Below are 21345 nucleotides of genomic sequence, written 5' to 3' on the forward strand. Positions count from 1 at the left end.
GTCCACCGGCACCAACACAATTAGTAAAGCTAAAAATGATACTTAAGCATAGTCTGGCACGGCGGCCACATAAACCACATGCACTCACACACAGCTGACAGATGCAACAATATCATATAGAAGTGTCAATCAACATGCCCAGTAACGTTCAAGATGACACGTGACATAGTCTGGCACGGCGGCCACATGAACCACATGCACTCACACACACAGCAACATCAGCATAAACTCTAATAGTATACCTAACAAAATCTATACCCAATAAACAATAATTAAAAATTAGCTTACTTTTGATGATTACAGCAGTAGACGACGATGCTTGGTGTTGAACACTGAAATGAAGAGCAAAGACAAAAAGTTCAGTCTCTATGACGATGCCAGTTTTTATCCGACTGACTGAGTTGAAAGAAGTCTCTCAACAGTACAGCTTGTTATGTGACGAGTGGCCACATATGTGTCATTATTATTTGGCACTTGTTGAGCAGAAACTGGCGCAGGAATAAGGCTTGGTTGAGAATGATGGCTGAACTTGAGTTGAATCATCTTCCTCCTGCTCCTCACGATGTCTTTTGGTGACAAACTTAATCAAACTACTTTGGTTTTCTCTGATTTTTATCTTAAAAGCAGCAAGTGGAAAGTAGGCTCCGTGCAATGCGCAGGTGTTTCGGTTAAATGAGTGACCGTGTTATCTGGTGACTTTGAACCAAATGCATCCGTGTGCTCGTAGCAACTTGTGTATTTAAATTCAAGGCTTTCTGTTCGCATTCGGCTGAGAGACACCGGTTGACACGGTGACTTGTTAAAGTGAAACACCGGCTGTGCACTGAGTGAAAGAAGAGGAGCTGCTCGCGATCTGGCATTTACGAAATGCACTCAAAAAATGTGGCCTATCAGGCAGCCTAAACAAGAAGCAAGAATTGTTTTATTTGTACTGGTCGTAGTGAGATAACTGAAACAGCTTCATTGACTGATATTCACTGGATGATCCAGGCCTTAGTAAAAGGTTGTTTTTGTATCTCCCTATGTTAAAGATCTTTTCATATTATCCTGAATTGTTAAGCAATTTGTAAAGTCTGTTTCAATATGAGCTCTATAAATGAATCAGTGATGGACTACAGATACAGTACATGTGATGAATGAGTGGTACGGGTGCTATAAATAGCCACAACAGCCATGCATAACGGTTGCCTGTAAGGACAGCTGTTGGAGAACGTCGCTGATGCAACACAGACGGTGAAAATGCACTTACTCTCTTCAATGGGATATAAATAGATATGCAACTACCTGTGGGAGCGGAAATTGGGCTCGTTCCACAATGATTGAGATCTATAAAACACAATCAGGCGTATGTGCATGTTTGGTTGATGATCCCTGACTTCAATGTGTCCCCCCTCTTCTGGAACCAAACCTACATGTTGGTTTCTTGTATCTATGGTGCCCATTAACGCCACTGAAACACTGAAGCCTTAACTACTTGTGGCCAATCTTGAACTGTTTAGATATGTTACTTGAACTGAGAACAACATCCCAAATTCAGTTTAATCACTTTGCACTGCTGCCAATCACTGATATCGCCTTAACTGACGGCAGAGGGAGCCACGGCGTGCTGCAGAAGAAGCTAAAGAGCATATTTCCAGTCGAGCCCTAATGCGTGTCCACCCACACACGGCATGAGAGAGTGGAGCGGCAATTAAAACAAACCACATACGATAGATTACCCTTTTTGTTACGTCTTATTATTCACGTCTTCAAAACTGGAGCAGCGACGAGCTCGCTCCCATCTCACTCCTCTCAGTCTCAGTTTGTTATTGACCCAGTTTGCAGCGGCCGTGTGAAGTCTTGCTGCCTGTCATCTTCAGATGAGGGAGGGAAAGGGGAGGAAGGTGGCGGCGGCGGTGGTGGCGGTTGGGGGGCAAAAAATGACGTGGCGGAAAAGAAAAGTTCTGTTCTATAAGGAGAGCGGGGCGGAGATTTCGGTGACAGCGGCGTGCTTCCTTCCACAGAATCTTTTGATTCGAGCGGTAATGAGTTCAGAGCCAAAGGCTGCGATCCCGCTCCAGAAACGGTTCCCACCTCCCCCCTCACCCTTCCCCATCCATCCCCTCTGTTGTTCCTCATAAACTGCCATTTACAAGAGCTGAAATGCCAGCATCTGCTCGCTTTCGGAACCATCCTCCACACTTATCTTGTCATTTTATATCTGTAAACAGGGAGGGTGAATAGACTACATCAGAGACGGGCTGAATATTAGGAACACGGGCTGAAATCCATCCACGGAGAGCAGAGAGACCACAGAGAAGGAGCAAGACCCGCTTTGATAGAAGGAAGGAGGAAGGATGTGTATCATAGCAACTGGTGTCACCACTCTGCTTCAGGCTACATGCAATGTTGGTGTTGATCATTTTCCTCAAAATACCGGATCATAGACCTTATTATTATGTGTTACTGGCAAGTATGGCACACAGCAACTGTTTTTGTTTTAGTAGTAAATTAAAGAGTTCTTTCGAAAGCACAAGATTCATTATAAACAACATTTTTAATCGCTTGCTTAAATTAAAGCTGCTCTATTACATATTTTTTTTTAATATTAACAATGGATAAAATCGTACCGCTCTCTCTAAAAATCCCCTGCACACTACCTGCTCAGTAACAGATGTCTGAGGGACAAAGTTAGCAGCTATCTGGAGCATATCGGAGCATTTAGCAGCTAAAGAGGCATGTATTTCCCTCAGGAGTTGGTGGAGACCACAGACTGTGTATAAGAAGTGGACGTAGTCAATGTGACGTCACCCATTGGTTTGTGTACAGCCGTTTTGAAGCCTCGAATTCAGCATTTTGGCTGTTGCCATCTTGATTTTTGACACCTTGACACGAGAGGGTAACCTACGTACTTAAGTTACGCCACTTCCGTAGTTAGTTTAATCCAAACCACAATTTTTTCCTAAACACAACACTATCTTAAAAAAGAAGAGGACCTGTCCTTTTTTTAGTGTACATAATGTACAAAGCCAATGCCTCACTTAGCATATGGTACTTCACGTTTAATGTATGACTGAAGGACAGCCAGCCAGGATGCTGATAATGGTATCCATCACGGTAAAATAAAAATGAAGAAATTACACTACTTCAAATAATATGCTATTAGTATATTTTTAAGATGCTGAATGATTACAGGATTGATTTTAGGAATTGAACTTTTTGCAATGTCCACTGACGCTTCAGACATCCAAGATAGATATTATTATTCATTGCAGTGAAGGAAAAAGGTGGATAAAGTGTCCTCTGGGTCACGTGGAACTGGCCGAACTAAACCAACGCATGACTAATTCCTATGGAAATAGAGCCCATCCCCGTTTGAACCCCCTGCACTGCTTTGTGGCAATTATTATCTGCTTATGATTCCCTCAGAGACGCGTACCAATTTCACAGCGGCGTTTTTCAAAGAGTAAAGCAATCCAGCCAAACATTATTTATTTAATGACAATCCTCGGCTTTCAGCGGATGCCAAAGTGGCCCCCTGCTGTCATTTTGACGTCACGGTTTGTTATTGGCCATTTTATTCTCGCTCTCGGGGAGGATTTATTCACTTTTAATTCATTAATTTAACAAACTCTGTCATATTTTCTTGTTTTTCTAATCTGATGATGAAGATGCAGCTACTCAGCGAAGGCTCTGAAACCTTGCGGTGTAATTTCATTCGAGGACTCGTCCTATTCTTGAAATTAGTTTTGTGTCAGATATCCCGAGCTGCCTCTCAAATAAATACAATTAACGTCATTTTTATGTCTTTGAGAAACCGGCAATCGGCGTGATCCATGATAAGGGAGAAAGTCACGTAAAGTTCAGCAACGACTTCTCTCTGTGTGTGTTTTGAAAGTGTGTGTGGGTTGTGTTTCAATGCATCTGCCTCCGTCATTTGCCATGTTGCTGCTCTCACTGCGGGCGGCGATCAGCGGCGGTGAATTAGCTATCATGCTCTGCAGCAAACACGACTCTCTGTCAGCCCGTCCTCTCTAAAGTTTATCTCAGCTGTCAAGGCGTTCGCTTGTTTAATCATAACTGTCTCCCCCGTCCGCAGTAATTGTTTCCACCCAGGAGGGGGTTTCAGAGGTTTAGGAAATTGGCTTTTTATGCTGCATTAGTTCTCTCGCCGTTTATTTGTCTCTCTCCGTTTCTGTTTCTTCCCCTCGCTCAGTTTTGATATGGTTATCTCCCTCTCTACTCCACTTCCCTCCATCAATTCTTCCCTCCCTTCCTCCAGTCTCCGTCCTCTCATTTTTCTCCGCGGTCTAATCAGCCGCATTTATTTCCACAAACAGCCCATTTCCCTGTTTGCGCTAACGAACATGATTCCTCAGTTAAATTTCCCTTCCCAGAAGCAATAGAGGTTTTAATAGCAGGGCGACGACCCAACGTCGGTCTCGTCCCAGAAATGGAGGTGATTGTCTTCGGTTGAGAGGCGGCGACGACGGGGACGGAGAGCAGTAGCAAAGGAAGATACAACGTTATACTGAATTGAGACGTTCTTCCCAAACAGAGCAAGTAACGCTGTGTTTGCTTGACCTTTTATCAACAAAAAAGGTTGATTTTACGGTTGAGTAATTAAATTCCGGGACAAAAACAAACAACTACTGATGTGTTATTTCATCCTTGAGTGAATACATAAGACATCCTTAGGTCGCTAGTTCAACTTAACTTAACTTAACTTAGCTTTTTTTCGTCACGGATATTTCATTCTAAGAGAGAAATACTCAGTTTTCAGCGTCTCCAACAGTGCTGCCATTGCATTAGACATACAAGTAAGTACAGAAAGTTATTATTAGAGTTCAGCGCAGCTCATGAAGGTCATCTAGATAAGTGAAGCCGACTGAAGCTGCTGTAAAAGCATCTATGCTGCCTTCTGAACTAAAAGAAAAAAGCCCTTTTGACTTCAGAATCTATTGACTGCAGTTTCTTCATATGAACCTACAGTCTCCTTTTACATTTATATCCAAGTTTTGCAACACAATGCTACGCTGTCTATCCGGTTTGTGCTCAAGTTCGCAATCTTATTTGCTATATTTTCTATATAAATCCTTGTTTACTGATCCTAAAAGCTGAAAAACCTTTGACTGAACGGTGTCATTTCTCTGGTTTGCAGAGTTCAGTACATCATGTGCTACAATCCTCTCCACCCCCCCCGCAGATTTCATGCTTCTGACGGTTTTAAATCGCATATTAGACTCAAGCGGAGGAAGTCGCGACCCTTTTAAAGCTGGTTCAAGATTACCTCAGATGATTGACACATGCCAGGCTCTATTTATTTGGCTATTTAATTCCCAGAGGAAAACATAATCTGTTGCACAGTTCTCCCCCCAAAAAATATCCACATGATTAGCAGAGCTATGTTGTTATAATTAAGTTTTTGTTTATGATCCAGCCAATCAACAGTGTGCAATTCTCAAACATTGTGTACACCTACACATACGCTTGGACAAAAGGGGAACTCTTTTATTCAGTAAGTGATGTGTCTGCTTTTAAACCTTTTAACCAAAGAACTGAAGCCAGCGTCTACATTTGTTTTTTGGCCTCGCCTTCCTCTCCCTCTTTTTTTTTTCCAACTCTTTGTGATGTTGTTTGCTTTATGCCATTTCCAATTAATTAACACATTTCCTGAGTGGAATTCATGCTGATGCACAATTATGAGGCAAGTCCAAGGACAGATAAAATGCAACGTTTTTTTATCAACTTGAATAGCTATTTAAAATGCTTCCCTGATGCACACAGTTAAGGGTTCGGAGGGGAGCTGCATGGATGAATGCCAGCGGAAGAAAATATTGAAGAAGTGCAGCGGGATTTTAAATCACTCGGTGCACTCTGAACTACGGAAACCAGTGGACACCTCTAACCTCGCTGTGATGTCTCTCCGGCAGCCTGAAGCAAATTAACCCTCTAGAGGTCACAACAAAAAAAAGCCTATGGTTTTGTCCTCATCCTCATTTCTGCAGCTGCTTGTTAATTCTGCTTGTCACAACCGGCGCCGGCCCTCCTTTGGGGCCATTAGCGATAATTAAGATTTCCATTAGGCCAAGGGCTTAACATCTTAACCATCTAATGAGATCAATTCATTTATACACCTGGCCTGGGCTTCATGTAAATGAGAGCTTCTTTCATTTAGTTTTTCGCCTTCAGCGTGGACCTAAAGTGAACTAAGCTTTCTGTGGGAATCAGGCTCATTATAATAGCAGCAGCTGTGTGAGAAAACTTATTTCGGGTATTGATCGGGGGTTGAATTAGGATTAAGGAGGAGGGGAAACCTATGTACATTCCATACACTGTATTTATGTCGGTTCCTAACGTATTCATTTTCTTAACATTTTTTTTTTAATCTTTGAATTATATAGTTTTTTGTGCAAGTAAAAGGTCTGCAAAGTTACAAAAACCAAAGTCCACGCCAAAAGGAGAAACAGTGCTCCTGAGCTGCCTGAAACACCTTGCTTGAAGTCCAGCCTTTTCTTCCGTAACGTAGTGATGTCACCAAGTAACACATTTGCATAATACCTGCCTAGCAGCTAGTTTGGCACGCCCTCATACAAAGTTCTTTAAGTTGATATCGCAAACTTGTTAGCAAACAGAGCTCTGGGAAGTGGTTGAATTTACAGAACAGGATGAAGGTCTGGTCGAGTTACCAAATGCATTTGTGCTGACATGCAACTCACCACCACTCCTACACAGGGTCCAATCACTGACCCCCTGCCAACTTGTTTCCCATCATCAGTCTTTTTAAAACACATTTTGTAATAATAATAATTTAAAAAAGAGCTCGTGAGTGAGCGACTAAAACACTTTCTGGCCCTGACTGCCTATTCACACTGTGATAATGTGGCGTAGATTAGCTGCCAGAAATCATGTCTTGGTTGTGCTATTGATAGGATTCTACATTCACTCGGCTATTGTTTAAATAGCTCTCTTTGAGAGAGAGCAGAGGTAAAATCTTCCCCCATGTGAATAGAGCAGAACCTTGACAATAAGGTGCCTGTTATTCAGGATGCAATTTCAATAGTTCAGCTTGGTAACACAGGCCATTAGAGAGCCTCGCTTCTTATTTCACATGAATGTAGGAATGGATGGTGCACCATGGGAGGCGTACATGCGTGTGCACAGCCCCCTCTTCCTCCGACTCCTTCTGTCTTGCTCACGTGTCCCTGACGTCTATTAGATTTGAGCGAAAACAGGGTGAGAGAGACAAATGAAGGCTGAGGATATAAAATATTAATGCTCAGTATGTCCGGGCTCTTCGTTTCTCCTCCCCTCATCCCCACTGACTTCTCTCTCTTTTCCGTCTCATTGTACAGCGCCACGATTGTGCCAACACCCCCTCCTCAGGCCTTTCAGTGCCTATAAGGTGGAAAAATTAGTCACCAAGGTACATCTAACTCCTATAATTGCTTTTTTAAGGGCAAAACGGGGGTCATTCATTGGCAAGTCTCTGGCTGGCACCACACAGGCTGTCTTGACACTTTCTTTTTTTCTATTGTCCCACCCGCTAAGTCGGTTTTATGTGGTGGAATCAAACAGCAGTCTGCCCACTGAGACTTTCTCTCTTAGCAAGATACAATGGAGCCCACCTCCACCAACCCTTCCCATAAGGACGGTTTCTATTTATGTTGCAGAGAACGAGCAGTCAAAAACGCATTTCTGTCGCCCCGGCATCCCGTGAGTGTTTCAGTGCAGTGGTGATAAGGCACATTTTGTTGTTATGCTGCTAACATAGTAAGAAGAAAAACAGAAAATGAAAGCCATCTTATGCTGTGGCAGGTTAATATCTGAAAGTAGTTCCTTTATGTCTGGATCTGATGTGAATATTTTGTGTGATAACAGCAGTACAAGATTGGCAACGTAAGGGTTCATTTATGATCAAATATGATATATAGCAACCTTTGTAACACCCTTTAGCAAGATATATTACATGAAGAGTAGTGTGCTGTTGCACCTCTCAGCTATACGTCTAAACATGTGCAGCCCTCCCTCTTTGTAGAGACTATACTTTGCCAGAGCATTGGTATGAATATTAATCATTTCACTCAATATTCTTGCTTCAGTAGCTAAAAATATTCACTCATGCATCCACCATCCACAATTCAAAAATAGAAATGTTCTAATCGTGTGCTTAATTCTAGCTCACACCCATCTGTCCACTCCCTCCATCCCATCCTCCCTTTTCTCCATCCCGCCATCCACATTGTGCTCTTTGATCACGGGAAGCTGCAGAAACTGTGAGCCGGGGGGCACGGGCAGCATGTGCTCAGTCTTCTGATGTGATGCTGTGCCTGTAAACACTCCGTGTTTGTGAGTTTGGCTGCTATGGGAATCTTAGAAGTATCCTGCTGAGATAACACTAGAACTATCACCATTAATAATCAGGATGGAGCTTCTGAAACAATTCTTTGCAAAAAAATGTTTTGTTTTCAAAAACTAGGGATCTTATCTGGTACTGGAAAGACTTAAGCCCTATTCACACGAGAATACTATTACCAGGGGACCTCATGTGATTTAGAAACATGACAATCTAAAGTGCCATTTTTATCCTCTCAGCCACACCTGAACTGGAACATACCAACTGTGCAGGTAAGCACAGGGGTGAAAAAACAATACTTACGTAAAGGTCCACTGGCTGCTAAGTTTCTACAGTAGCCCAGAACTGACAAACCAAACACCGGCTCTAGATAGGGCCATTCACATTGTTACGTTTTGCGACCGTAGTAACACGCTTGGCACACGGGAGAAGCTTCAGTTGGTTGCAACCTGCAACCTCACTGCTAGATACCACCAGATCTTACACACTGCACCTTTAATATACTTATTACTTACAACAAAAATGTATTTTCAAACTCATCTATAACTTGAATGTTTTCTCGAACAAGTTTAGCCTTCCTTCAACCACTTGCCCTGTCATTGATAGGGGGAAGTAATGATGACCAAGATGGCTTCGGCCAAAAACCAAGTTGGCGACGGCCAAATTGCTTGAAGCCTCAAAACGGCAGTCCACAAACCAATGGGTGACGTCACGGCGACTATGTCCACTTCTTATACACAGTCTATGGCACGCAATGAGGAATTTACCGCTTGAATCAATTACATTTACCATCAACACTGCAACTACTGGCATTCTTTTCCATGTACTGAAAATATTTCATGGCTTGGGACAACACTACTTCACACTAATGAATGCATAATGAATGTAAACATGTCAACAATGCATGCAATAATATATAACACACTTTCTTTTCTCCAATTCCTAAAAACTGCCAGCAACATGGAATCAACCACCAAGGTGGAATCGCCTCTGCAAAGTTGAATTTCAACCAGGCACAGATCACTTCACGTCCCTCTAAATGAGACTAAAATTGAATGTTGTGTTTCCGTGTGATTTCTTTAAACTATGGCTCCTTCATTTTCAAAACCAGACAGCGATGAAATTATAACATCTGCTGTACAGGCATCTGATTTTCTGCTCGGGTGGATACAAGAGACAAACAGCTCAGAACCTGAAGAGAGGAAGGGGGGGCGGTTGGATGATACAATGGACAAATGTGAGTGAGACCAGATCGCTGACCTCGGCACAGCCGTTGGCCTATAAGAGCTCTCATCTCGGAGATATGAGAAGAGGTAGAGGACGGCGGCCCAGGTGTGCGTCACGCTGATAAGCTTCCCCCCAATTCAGCCGCTCGCTGCCCTCCCTCCCTCCTGCCTCACCTCCGTCTGATCCCATCTTTATCCTCGTCCTTTGTCTGCCTCCTCTCACTCACTCCACTTTCTTTCTGAAGCCAGAGTATAAGCCCAGATAGGACGGAATGATACGAGTTGAATAAACCCCAGGAATTAATTTTCGAAACATCTCTCGCCCTCCCTTCTTCTGGCTTGCTCGCTATCTTCCCATATTCTCTCTTTCTCCTTGAGCAATTCGATCGGGACGGCTAAAAAAAAAGTTTCTATAATGGAATATTTAATCCACCAAGCAAAACATAGTGAAATTAGAGGCCTGGTCTCACACAATGATCACGACTCTGCCTCTTTTTTTAAAGAATGTTCTACCACTCTCTCTTTCTCGGCCTACCTATATTGATCGCCATGCAAAAGCAGATTTTCCCAAGCTGCATTGTTGGCTGCAAATTCAATACACTTTAGCCTCTACAAATCCGAACCTATGAGGAACTAGAATCCGTCAGCGGGATCAGTATTTCCTTTCCAACAACGAGTCGAGATTTGATTTCATTCTGCCATTCGCGAGTTTGAAGTGACATGAAAAGAAACGGCTGCTTGAACTAATATGAGACTTCGCTCCACTCTGTCTCAACCAGGTGGCTCCTGGGGGACGTGACGTAGGCGAGACCTGACGAGCGGGAGGCGCCATCCGCCTCGTCCCGTGGGAAAGTTACATAAGGACATACTTATAATTGTGTGGGTGTTGTTGTTGGCGTCTGGGGAAACCACTGAAACCTGTAGTGAAGATAGTGTGAAAACTATCTTCTGTAAACTGAAGACATGCTCAGGCACATTGCATGACTGCCCTGTATATTGTTATTAAGGTGTGCATCTGTGGATAACAGCGAGTCGAACAGGTTTTATTGTGTTTAAGATTAAGATGATTAAGTTTCCTCTTGACAATGAGACGGTTGTATTATGTTTGACAAAGGGGCAATTCAATGCAGTTGGCTGCCCGGCTACACTATTTAGTGCCCGGTCGCACTGAATCGTATATGAATGACACGGTAATTCACAAGTCATTTAGTGTGCTTTTTGTGTGTCATTTGTACGCCATGTAGTCTGTATTGACTGCAATGTAAACGCATCCACGTGAATATACTACGTTCAGAGCTAGCGACGCAGAATAAAAAGTGAGAAAGACTGCTTATGGTGGGTGGAAAAGAAATGTGTCCTCATGACACGCAGAATGTCCTTGTAATATCGTGCTATTTATACGCTTTCCCATGAGATTGGGTTTGAGGGTGGGGGACAACCCTGTGTTGTATTGGACAAATTCAAATTTTGACCTGACGATGGCGCTATATGGAAAGTTAAAGGATCTCCACACTAAAAAATTAATTGCAATCCATCCAGAAGTTGTCGAGAAATTTCACTCAAAACCAGAAATATCAAACTTACGGGTTAACAGTCAGAGGATTGCTAAAGTCAGTAGGATTCATCAACTGGGAACCACAATTTGCTGTACAAAATTTCATGCAAATCTGTAGATACTGTAGATCTTGAGATATTTCATTGGACAAATTCAAGTTTAGGCCCGCCGGTGGAACTATATTAAAAGTCAGGGGATCACAAAAGTCTTTTAGATTCATCTTCTGGGCACCATAAATGGTTGTACCAAATTTCATGGCAATCCATCCAATAGTTGCTGAGACTCACACATCCTAACAATGTCAACCTCATGGTGGCGCTAGATGGGACGTCAGGGGATCACCAAAGTCCTCTGGGGACAATAAATGTCCAAAATACCATGGCAAACCATTCAAGAGTTGTTGAATCTGAATGAGTCACCAAATATTAGGGGGGGAAATCACAGTGTGCCTTTTAGAATTAAATCATGAAATCCAAACACAAGGTTACGTAACACTAAAAACCATAGTAACCCCTCCTGCAAAACATTGTCAACCGAGACAAGGAGCACATATTGAGTGAGGAACACAGATCAAATAAACATGAATTTCAAATCTCAATCCGCACGCCACATTCATAACTCATTGGTCTGCAACAAAACATACAAAAAAACACCACTAAAAACAATTGAAAGCCTTCCAACTGTTGGAGGCAGAGAGGGACTTAGTGGTGGCGCTGTCAAAATTCAGCTCGGAAAACAAAACAGCATTAAGCATTGAGCAGGGTTCAGCTGTTCAGTCATCTCTGCCGGTGAGACGCTGGAGAAAAAAAAGAAAGAAAAATGCAGCAGTATATTTTTTTTGCTTATATTTTCGCAAGCAAGCTAAGAAAGGTTTCCTTTTGTTCACTGCCTAGCTTAAGGACCCCTCTGTGTTGGCGTAGAGGACACACACACAGTGACAGTGCAAAGAGAACAGCAGAAAAGGAATATTCCCCACAATGCAACACAAGCTATGATAGTTTTGATCCGCGAGCTATCTTTTTTTGTTTCCTTGGCACATATTCCTTTCGGTTGGAGGCAAACTGCTGAGCTCACTTATCAATGAACGAAGGTTGCACAGCATGTACTCGTTCTCTCATCACCGTCTGTGGAAATGCACTCCACACTTGTTGACCTCAGTTGGATTTTATGGCAATGCATAGGTTAAGTGCTGCCATAGAGGGGACGACATCAGTGCCCCTTCTACTTCCAATGGAGGCCATTTGGATTTATTCACTGGACATACTGGCACCAAAGGGACTTAATGAGGGCTTTGACATTTGTTCCCCTCTCTAATAATTATGCTGTTAGAGGATCTTCGGCTCGGCTATAACCTTCTTCTAATGGAACTGTATGCTCATCTCTCAGTGGCGTTTGTACTGTATAATGTATCTGACCTTATGGGCAATCATTTTTACAGTCAAAGACAAAAGTGGTCGCAGAAGTTCAAGGGTGTCGCGCACTCTGATTTCTTTTCATACACAAAAGCCAGACAGGAAATTGAATAAGGATCAAGAGTGGGATCAATCTTCTCAACAACGCTCGCCGAGGAAGTGAATAAGCGTATTTTCCAAAATGTTGAATTTAGGGATGCACCGATACCGGATCGGATATCGGGCCAATACTGAATCCAATAGCTGGATCGGGTATTGGTGAGAATGGTGCTGATCTATTCAATTCAATTCTATGTTTATATACATTATATACCTGCATTTTAATTCCTGTTTAAGTATCGGATCTGTACTCTGTATAGCCGATACCCAAAGCCCAGGTATCGCTATCGGTACTGGGACTGAAAAAGTCGGATCGGTGCATCCCTAGTTGAACTGTTCCTTTAAGGTTGAAACGCTTCCATTCAACCAAAGCCTGCTCAAACGTGATTGGTCAATACTACTCGGACTACAAACGGAAACCAGAACGCTTCAGATACCAACATCTTCTACATGTGAACGCAGGATATGTTTATAGAAATTAAACCCCAGTAAACTCCACATTTTTCCAGACAAGTGCTCGTAAAAAAACACTAAATGTACCCTTTAACATCTGACATATTTGAGGCCCATTGCATACTATAATAAAAATGTAATGCTATTGAGGACAGAAACAAAAGTGGACCACATGGAGACAAACAAATCTTTGCTTGCTAGATAGACAGGAAAGAATTCCAAAAGGACTCGAGACCAAGACAAATAAACACACAACACATCCAAGCTGTCAAAAGAGTGGTCTCAAGAAGACCGTGTGTAAGACAGCCCGCTACCATGTGTAACAGCACAAACTGTCACTGTAATATTATCTGTCGAAATGTTGCTGCATCAGTGTCCCCGAGACAAACCCCGGCCCATTTATTTCTTCTTGGCAAATAAAGTTATTCCACATCTGAACGGGGAGGAGACAAATTCCCATGTGTCCCGGGTAACGGCGATCGACTCGTTTGCCACTTCAAGCGAGGAGAAAAAACGTGATAGAGCACCGGCGCAAGGAGCGAACACATACATCACGCGACGGCGCCACTTAGAGCAAAACACACATAGCGACGGCGTGCTCGTTAACCTTTGGACGGGCGACTGCACGTGTATGTTTCGGCGCTTGTCCTGCCGTGACGGATGAAGCTGAGGATGACAGAGTGTGCCTGTCTCCTCCTTGATCACACAGCCACCTACGTGTTACAGAAGCTGCAGATACACACCTCCACCTGCATCAATATTGGTGAATTTGTTTGCTTGCTCATGCACACGAGCTCACAGCTGGACAACAGATCAAAGGTAGGAAACATTTACAATGAAACTACTTGTGCGTACACTCGCATCCTAGAATTTCTGTGTGCAAGAGAGACAATGTCGAATATATTCATGAGGAACACTTTGCAGAACATTACAAAGTGCTCAACAGGGAAGCAAAGGACACCGTGAACGCAATTAACAAGCAGGAGAAGTGGCAAAAAAACAACAACACAAAAATCGAAAAAGTGTGTGCTGTTATGTGGGGGCGGCGGCATGCATTGCTTTGCAGCTGTGTTTGTGTCTTTACCATTGTGCCTGTCCCATTGTAAATCCATTCTCACATGTTTTTCTTCTCTCCCCCGCCCTCCCCGTCTTTTCTCTCAGACTAATGTACATAAACAACACAAGACAAATCACCGGAGAGGCTGAAAAGAAAATGGAAGCAGCGGTTCTTGCACTAATGTTGCTTGGCAACCAGACCAAGGTGATTTAGTAATTGAATGCATTCTGTGAATATTTGTTTTGGAAGCGGCGTGTCCAGCGCTGGAGCCGGTAAATGCCTGAGTAAATGCGCCAGGCACGATTGTTTTGGGAATTATTTTGGATACAGGATGCAGGCTTGTGGGCTTTCAATCCTCAGGCTAACTATTTGGGCAAATCCAGGCGAGGGGAGTTAATGAGTAATGCTCCTCTCACAACCTTTAACATTAACCCCTTATCATTCCACCCTCTTCTTTAGAGGGTTAGTAGTGGGGGGATAGGGGATGTTCAGGGGTGGATAAAAAGTCAACAGTAGATGCCACATAGAAGTGGTGTACATCATCTGAAAGCTGGGAACCTGATGATTAATTTGAGATGCAGCTCAGCACTGTGTGTCAAACTGTTCTAGTCATCAATAATAAATAAAGGACTGAATTAATTAAAAAATAAATTGCGAAAGTGTATAAGAGTGTAGAACATGATGATATAAGTTTGCGATGGTCATTCATAAGTTGTTGCAGCAATTTTTGGGTTGATACCATTTGTTACACATATTTGTTGCTTTACCACTTGAAATTTGATCAAAATGATCAATAATCTCTCCAAAATACCACATTAAGACACCAAGACCTTGAGAAACACCATAGAAAAAGCCATGCTGTGATTTGTTTTCAAAAACTTTTGACCTTTAGAGATTTCTGCAAGAATTTTCGGCAATTGGATGGTGAGCACTTCTGTTGTTTAAACTGCTCAAAACCCCCCTTATTGTCAATCTACCTAGGAAAGCCATCCATCCTCTGAATGCTCTAGTTCCCTAGTTTGCGGCTGTAAAGTTTCATGAGGCTGTGATTATCCTAGAGGTAACCACAGGTCATTTTATACAGTGAGGTCAAGTCTCAAAAAATGGTCTCACTACAATGAAATGGCTACTATTGGGACTAACATCATCACACAGGAATACAGCTGAGCTCATTGGATCTACACGAGTCTCAGCTTTATAGTGATACCCAATTTATGTAATTAAAACACTGGTCACAGGTCAAGGGACCCCTTTGAAAATGGCCATGTCGGTTTTTCCTCGCCAAAATTAAGTGTAACTTCGTAGCGTTATTAAGCATTCTTCCCGACAAGCTGGCAATGATGACATTGAAAACTCAGCCCCCTAATAACCTCTGAAAGACAGACTAGTGGCCGGACCCACAGCACAAAACTGTGCTTGTAGTAGACAGGTATAAATATGAATATAATCTAGGAATTATCTGACAAAGAGCATACATCTTTATCTAATTTTTCCCTGGCAAGAAAAAAAGGGAAAGCTCTATCTGGTGCTATACGTCTCTATCAAATCAAAGGCAGCTCATCAATGATTGAAAGCATTTCCAAGGACATTTAAAGACTGAAAGCATCACGGATAAAACCTACAGAGTTGGCAGCATCATTAATGCACAGCAGACAATTCATCTTGTATTCTGTCTTTAAATCTTAAAGCCGTAGTCTGTCTTAAAGGTCCGCTGGTCTGGGGGTATGATTTATTTAACGGAACAAATGTGCAGGAGACAAACTTCACTTCCACTTCACCAGCAGAGACATATATGAAGTTAAGTAATGCAGTTTGCCATTCTATCAGAGCTTAGAAACCAAATTTAACATTGGGAAAAGTATGAAATCTAACCTATATGAGCCAATAGTGAGGGGACGGTGTTTCAACACATTGCACCATCCTTCAATCATGAAGCAGCCTTTAATTCACTTTCTGTCTTTTGTTGTAGCTGCGCTTTGAGGTATACAGTAGCTAAAAATAGTCTGGCAATTTCTCTTCACATTTACGCTCTGGATTCGTTAATTTGTTTTTACAGAAACGTAGCAAGAAGGTAGCACTATGCAACTTTAAAAGCCCCTTTCAAGCATGCATCTTGTTGTGTGAATGTGTTGGCAATTTATATGTTGTTCGCATGTGTGAATAAGTGTCTTAGTCACTTTTACGTTAAAGTCCAAGAGGCAATCTTCAGGTGCTAAGTGTTGTGTGAGTGTTTCGGTTCTTACCGTAAAATGTGCCGTCATGCCCGGATGAACCATCAGGAACATTCCCGTAACAGACACCTGTGTATGAAAGACAGAAAGACGTTACTTTAACAGATACATAAAGCCAGCAATGCTACATATTTCATGCCTGATCAGTGTGAACAGTTTTGCAAAGTAAATATGCCCCTTCTCCTTCAACCAGGTTAGAAACTGGGTTCAGGATTTAAAGATTATCTATACGAGAACCTTGCACTGTTCTCATACGGCGGTTACAGCTGATAACGCCGCCCCGACCGACGACGTTGTCACAGAAGCGTAGAGCTCACCCTTCGGTTCCCCCTCAGGTTAACATGGTTAGCTCTGTCAGCACTGTTAGCACCATAAGCTGCGAGCCGCCGGCTAAGCCGCTGCTATTTTGAGAGAATTTCGTGTTTAGCAACATTAAGAAAGAAATCCAGTCTGTGTTTAAACCAGTGTTGCACAAGTTACTTTAAAAACATAAACTGTCAAGGTCCTCCTAATTCGTAAGGATCAACATCATAATCTAACTTCAATTTTGGAATATATCGCCCCTCTGAGTACTTCATACTTTTCTGATGATGAACGATTGACAGATGACAGTACGATAGACCGGTGACAGATACCGACAGTCTACCGTAGCTCCCTACGACGCTACCAGGGTTGGAAATTAGCACCAGCCACTGGCCAAATGCTAGTAAATTATGCAAGTGGCTGCTAGATTTGCATCACTCACCAGCCACAAAAAAGCAATGGTAATCTATTGTGTGGTTGGTAAAATCTGTAATCTACCAGCCACAGGGCAGGTGGACAAAAAAGTTGATTTCCAACCATCGCCCCAGAATGCTCCACGATTCCCATTCCCTATTAGCTTGGCAACATCTTCTTTGCTATATTGTAGAAGCTTTGTGGAAATAAAGACCTCACAAGTCTCACAGTAATTGCAAAATGTGTAATTGGTAAGATGTAGGATGTAATTAATTTGAAAGTGATGCATCAAATGCTTCATGTAGCACCTTTGAGGTTAGAGGGTTAGATGTTAGAAATCAATATAATCGATGGAAAGTCCTCAAGGGGACAGACAGAAATACATGTGGGCGTATGCAGAATAAGTAGGTTATTAACTGTATATATTTCACTTTATTTACCTGCACTGGAATGCAGAACAAAAGGTGAGTACAGTATGAGTGTAAATATAATATAATCTTCTATTTCCTGCTGTAGATGACCACCAGGTGTCACTGTTAACTCACAGCAGCCCTTCCCCCAGCCGGGCACATCCCTCCCCCTCATCCTCCCTCCATGCTTCCCTTCCTCTCTCTCTCCTTCCTCCTTCCTTCCCTCCCTCTAAAACAAAGTAATTGCCTGCAGCACAGTTCAGAGTCTCCTACTCTGTCTGACGCAGATCAGGCTCCAGCCAGTCAATCATTATTCTCCACCACAACAGTGAATACCTCGTGTGGTTCAAGGAGTCAGTGAAACCTGCTGTTGACACTAGTATGTGTGGGTGCCTCTCTCTCTCTCTCTCTGTGTGTGAGCGGAGTCATGGTTAAAGCCGAGCAGCATCGGTGCCTATGCTTAACCTGCACTTTTAGTAATCACAGAGAGGAAGTTTGAGATCATATTTATGTGTCAAACGTACAAGATAGAGTGACAGACATCCCGGGATTCATCTGTCAATCAGGCATCTATAATTCAAAAGCAGCCAGTCAGAGGTCTTGGCCGGGTCTGCTTGCAAAGAGAGCTGAATTTTTATTATTATCGATTCACTTATTCATCTAATTATGTCTCTTTATGAGCACATGTGCAGCATATACATAGCTGTATATGTGCATGACCATAATAGGTAAAGGTTTTTAGTAAGCAGCCTTTATGAGAGAGGGTCCTGCTCTCCTGGTTTTCTAATATCTGCCGGTCGGACCAAAGTGCTATAAGAATGTTATTGCTCTGCAATTTGATACCCGCATCCATTTCTGCTGACGGAGAGAAAGCGCGGCGGGGAAAGATAGAGACAGGGAAAATGAACGGGCGTGAAAAGCGACAGAGTTAGAAGTCAGTTAAGCCATTTATTCAAGCCGCGCTGCGATCTCTTTTTCGAGGTAAGACTCCGAGCCGAGGAGGCAGCAAATGAGAACCAAGGTGCTAAATCCTCTGAGTGTCCTAAAGGGAGCGTTTACGCTCGGGGTGAAAGAGACTGACTAGTAAATCCAAGCGGAAGCTATGATCTCATATGGATTTCTTCAATTTAATCTTCAATAATGCGATCGGGAGGGGAGATGTAAAGAAAAAAGGTGGGAGTGCTCCCAAGTTGACTATAACAGTTCACCTGTGAGGGAACACAGAGATGATCAGGAGAGTGCAGTGAGGGCTGGATGGCTTTATAATCTCACTATGTAAACATAATATGAAAATGTCAAGACGGAAAGGGAGTATGCAATAAAGCAGAGGTTCACCCACAGCCCTGTGAGATGAACTCAAGTACCCCTTCATTGACACCGCATGTTCAAAATGTCTTCATTTCAACTGATTTGAAACTTATTAACACTGTTAATCACATAAAGCAATAATGTTTCATACAGTTGAGCTAATGTTAAGGTCTGTTTGGTCGATTGCATTTTTACGACTACCATTCATCCATGACTTTTAGCCAACTATTTCAACCGTTGATCCGATACATTTAACGCTATTATTTCAACTATTCATCCATTGCTTCTAGCTAACTGTTTTAACTCTTTATCCCTTACTATTAGCTACGTTTTTCAACCATTTATCCGATATATTTAGCTTCCCATTTCGAGATCCCTAGGGTTCCCAGGGCATGTGTGTCTCTTGATATAAACTATACGATATAAAACATTGTAAGTGATGAAGAAAGGCCATCTCCGCAGTTCAAATTGCGAAAGAACGAAGGGAGATGGACATTTCAAATGCAGTTTGTATGGTAAAAAATCTGAAAATTACATTACATTTGAGCACATCATGACAACGCTGTAATCCACCATCGCCTGATAATCATTTTACTGAGCAGAGCCTGAACGCCTCATAGTAATAACTCGATGGCACCTCCGCTAACGTTAGTGGCTCCGTTATTTAAATATGTATAAATGTATAACCTCATCTAAACTGGAGAGCAAAAAACAGTCAACAGAACCTACGCGTACATCGCCTGATGAAGAAATTTACGTCACATGGACAGGCCGCCCCGTATTCGCGGAAACAGAAAGTAGAACTTCGGCTTTACACTCCCACTATTTCAACTGTTTATCCCTTTATTTTAGCTAACTTTAAACTTTTATCAGATACATTAAATGCTAGCTAATTCAACAATGTATCTGTTACTTTCAGCGAACTGTTTCAACAGTTTATCCACACAGTGTTCAGATGCTTATTTCTATTTTTTTCCAAAGCAGCCAAGCTACAATTTCTCCACATCCCCCCTGGAAACTGCAGAGGTACCTCCTGGGGTACAAGTAACCCTGGTTGGGAATCACTGTAACACAGCAACACAACTGACTGTAGAGAAGAAAAGAGTGAGGAAGCAGTGAGGAGTGATGCTCGGGGATGACAGGAGGAGAGTTGTTTTCAGATTTACAGACCTAGCTGCTGTATGCTGCTGTCAGAGAGAGCGAGCAGCAGAGGGAGGCCTAATTAACACAGAGAGCACCAGCATCCTCATACGGAGTGAGTGATTCTGATCCAGCAGCATTATCACGCTGCCATAACACCGCCGATCCAACCTGAAACCGCCTCTGCTGAGCGGATACGCCGCTTCCCCCCACCAAATTCATCTGAGGTCATGACTTACTGCTCACTCCTTCTGAATGTACAGCAACATTTCCTCCATAGCATATAGCGAGGGCCCCACGAGGCACATCATCATCATCAGAGTTATTTCAGCTAGATGCATTATATCCACAGGGGTTGCACTTTGCAGATGTATCATCATCATCATCTCAACCATGCAGCAGTGATTCGGTATAATCTTAAGAAGTGCTATAATTGCTTTTAATTCAGTGCTTTAAATTATTTCTCAGGTGCCTCTTTTTAATAATAATTTTCCAAAATGATGGATCCAAATAGATTAATGATATTACAGAGGTAATGTATTTGTATGACAGAAGTGGTGAAAAATTCTTGTAATTTAAAATAAATAAATAAACCAAGTATTTTTATTTTTTTATTTTTTCCTTCTGTATTTATTTTTTATTATTATTTTATATCTAGTTTTATTTATTTATTTATTTTTCTTCTGTATTTATTTTATTTTTACAAGAAGTTTTATTTTTTATTTTCTCTTCTGTATTTATTTTATTTTTATAAGTAGTTTTATTTTTTATTTTCTCTTCTGTATTTATTTATTTATTTATATATTTATTATTGTATTTATTTTATTTTTTATAATTTTATACTTTATTTCTCTCTTATTATCTAATTACATTTTTTATAATTATTTTCTTTTCTTAAGTAATTTAATTTGTTACTATTTTTTATTTTTTATTTATTTTTCCCTTTTATGTGACCAAGACCAACATGGGGTGGTGGAGGTTTTTATTTCATGTTAAGGACAATGTGTTACATTCTACATTTGTTAAGATGACTTTTGCCATGTCTCCAAAAAACCCAATAAAAAAGATTTGAAAGAAAAATAAACCAAATAAATATGCAAATGAATTACGCCCAAAAGCCAAAATCAGGGCATGATAGTGGAAGCATAACTGTAAAATCATTTTTTGGCTTTTCACACATAGCGCACATGCACACACACTTTAATTTCCATCTGGCAAGTATTTTCACGCATTTAAAAGGTCAGTCCCCCTAAAAAAAACAACACTTTTAGTGAAGGAAAAAGGTGTATACTGTGTGTCAATCCTATTCCATTAATGCAACAGAAAAAAAGGGCTCGGATACAAAGGTGACCACAGGGAGGAGGAAAAAAGGCTGTGACTAAAAAATGTCACCGTGAATGGA

General features: G+C 41.8%; 1 long non-coding RNA gene across 1 annotated transcript in view; it reads right to left on the reverse strand.

The window, feature by feature from the left end:
• Window positions 1-288: 288 nt before the first annotated feature.
• Window positions 289-21345, reverse strand: part of LOC119483928 — a 59618-nt gene continuing 38561 nt past the window's right edge. Inside the window, exons 3-4 of the long non-coding RNA XR_005205854.1 lie at window positions 16381-16437; window positions 289-332 (exon numbers count right to left, since the gene is read on the reverse strand). This is a non-coding gene — a long non-coding RNA (uncharacterized LOC119483928). The remainder of the gene's footprint in view (window positions 333-16380; window positions 16438-21345) is intronic.

The sequence above is a fragment of the Sebastes umbrosus genome, chromosome 24 (assembly GCF_015220745.1).
Source record: "Sebastes umbrosus isolate fSebUmb1 chromosome 24, fSebUmb1.pri, whole genome shotgun sequence".
NCBI lineage: Eukaryota > Metazoa > Chordata > Actinopteri > Perciformes > Sebastidae > Sebastes > Sebastes umbrosus.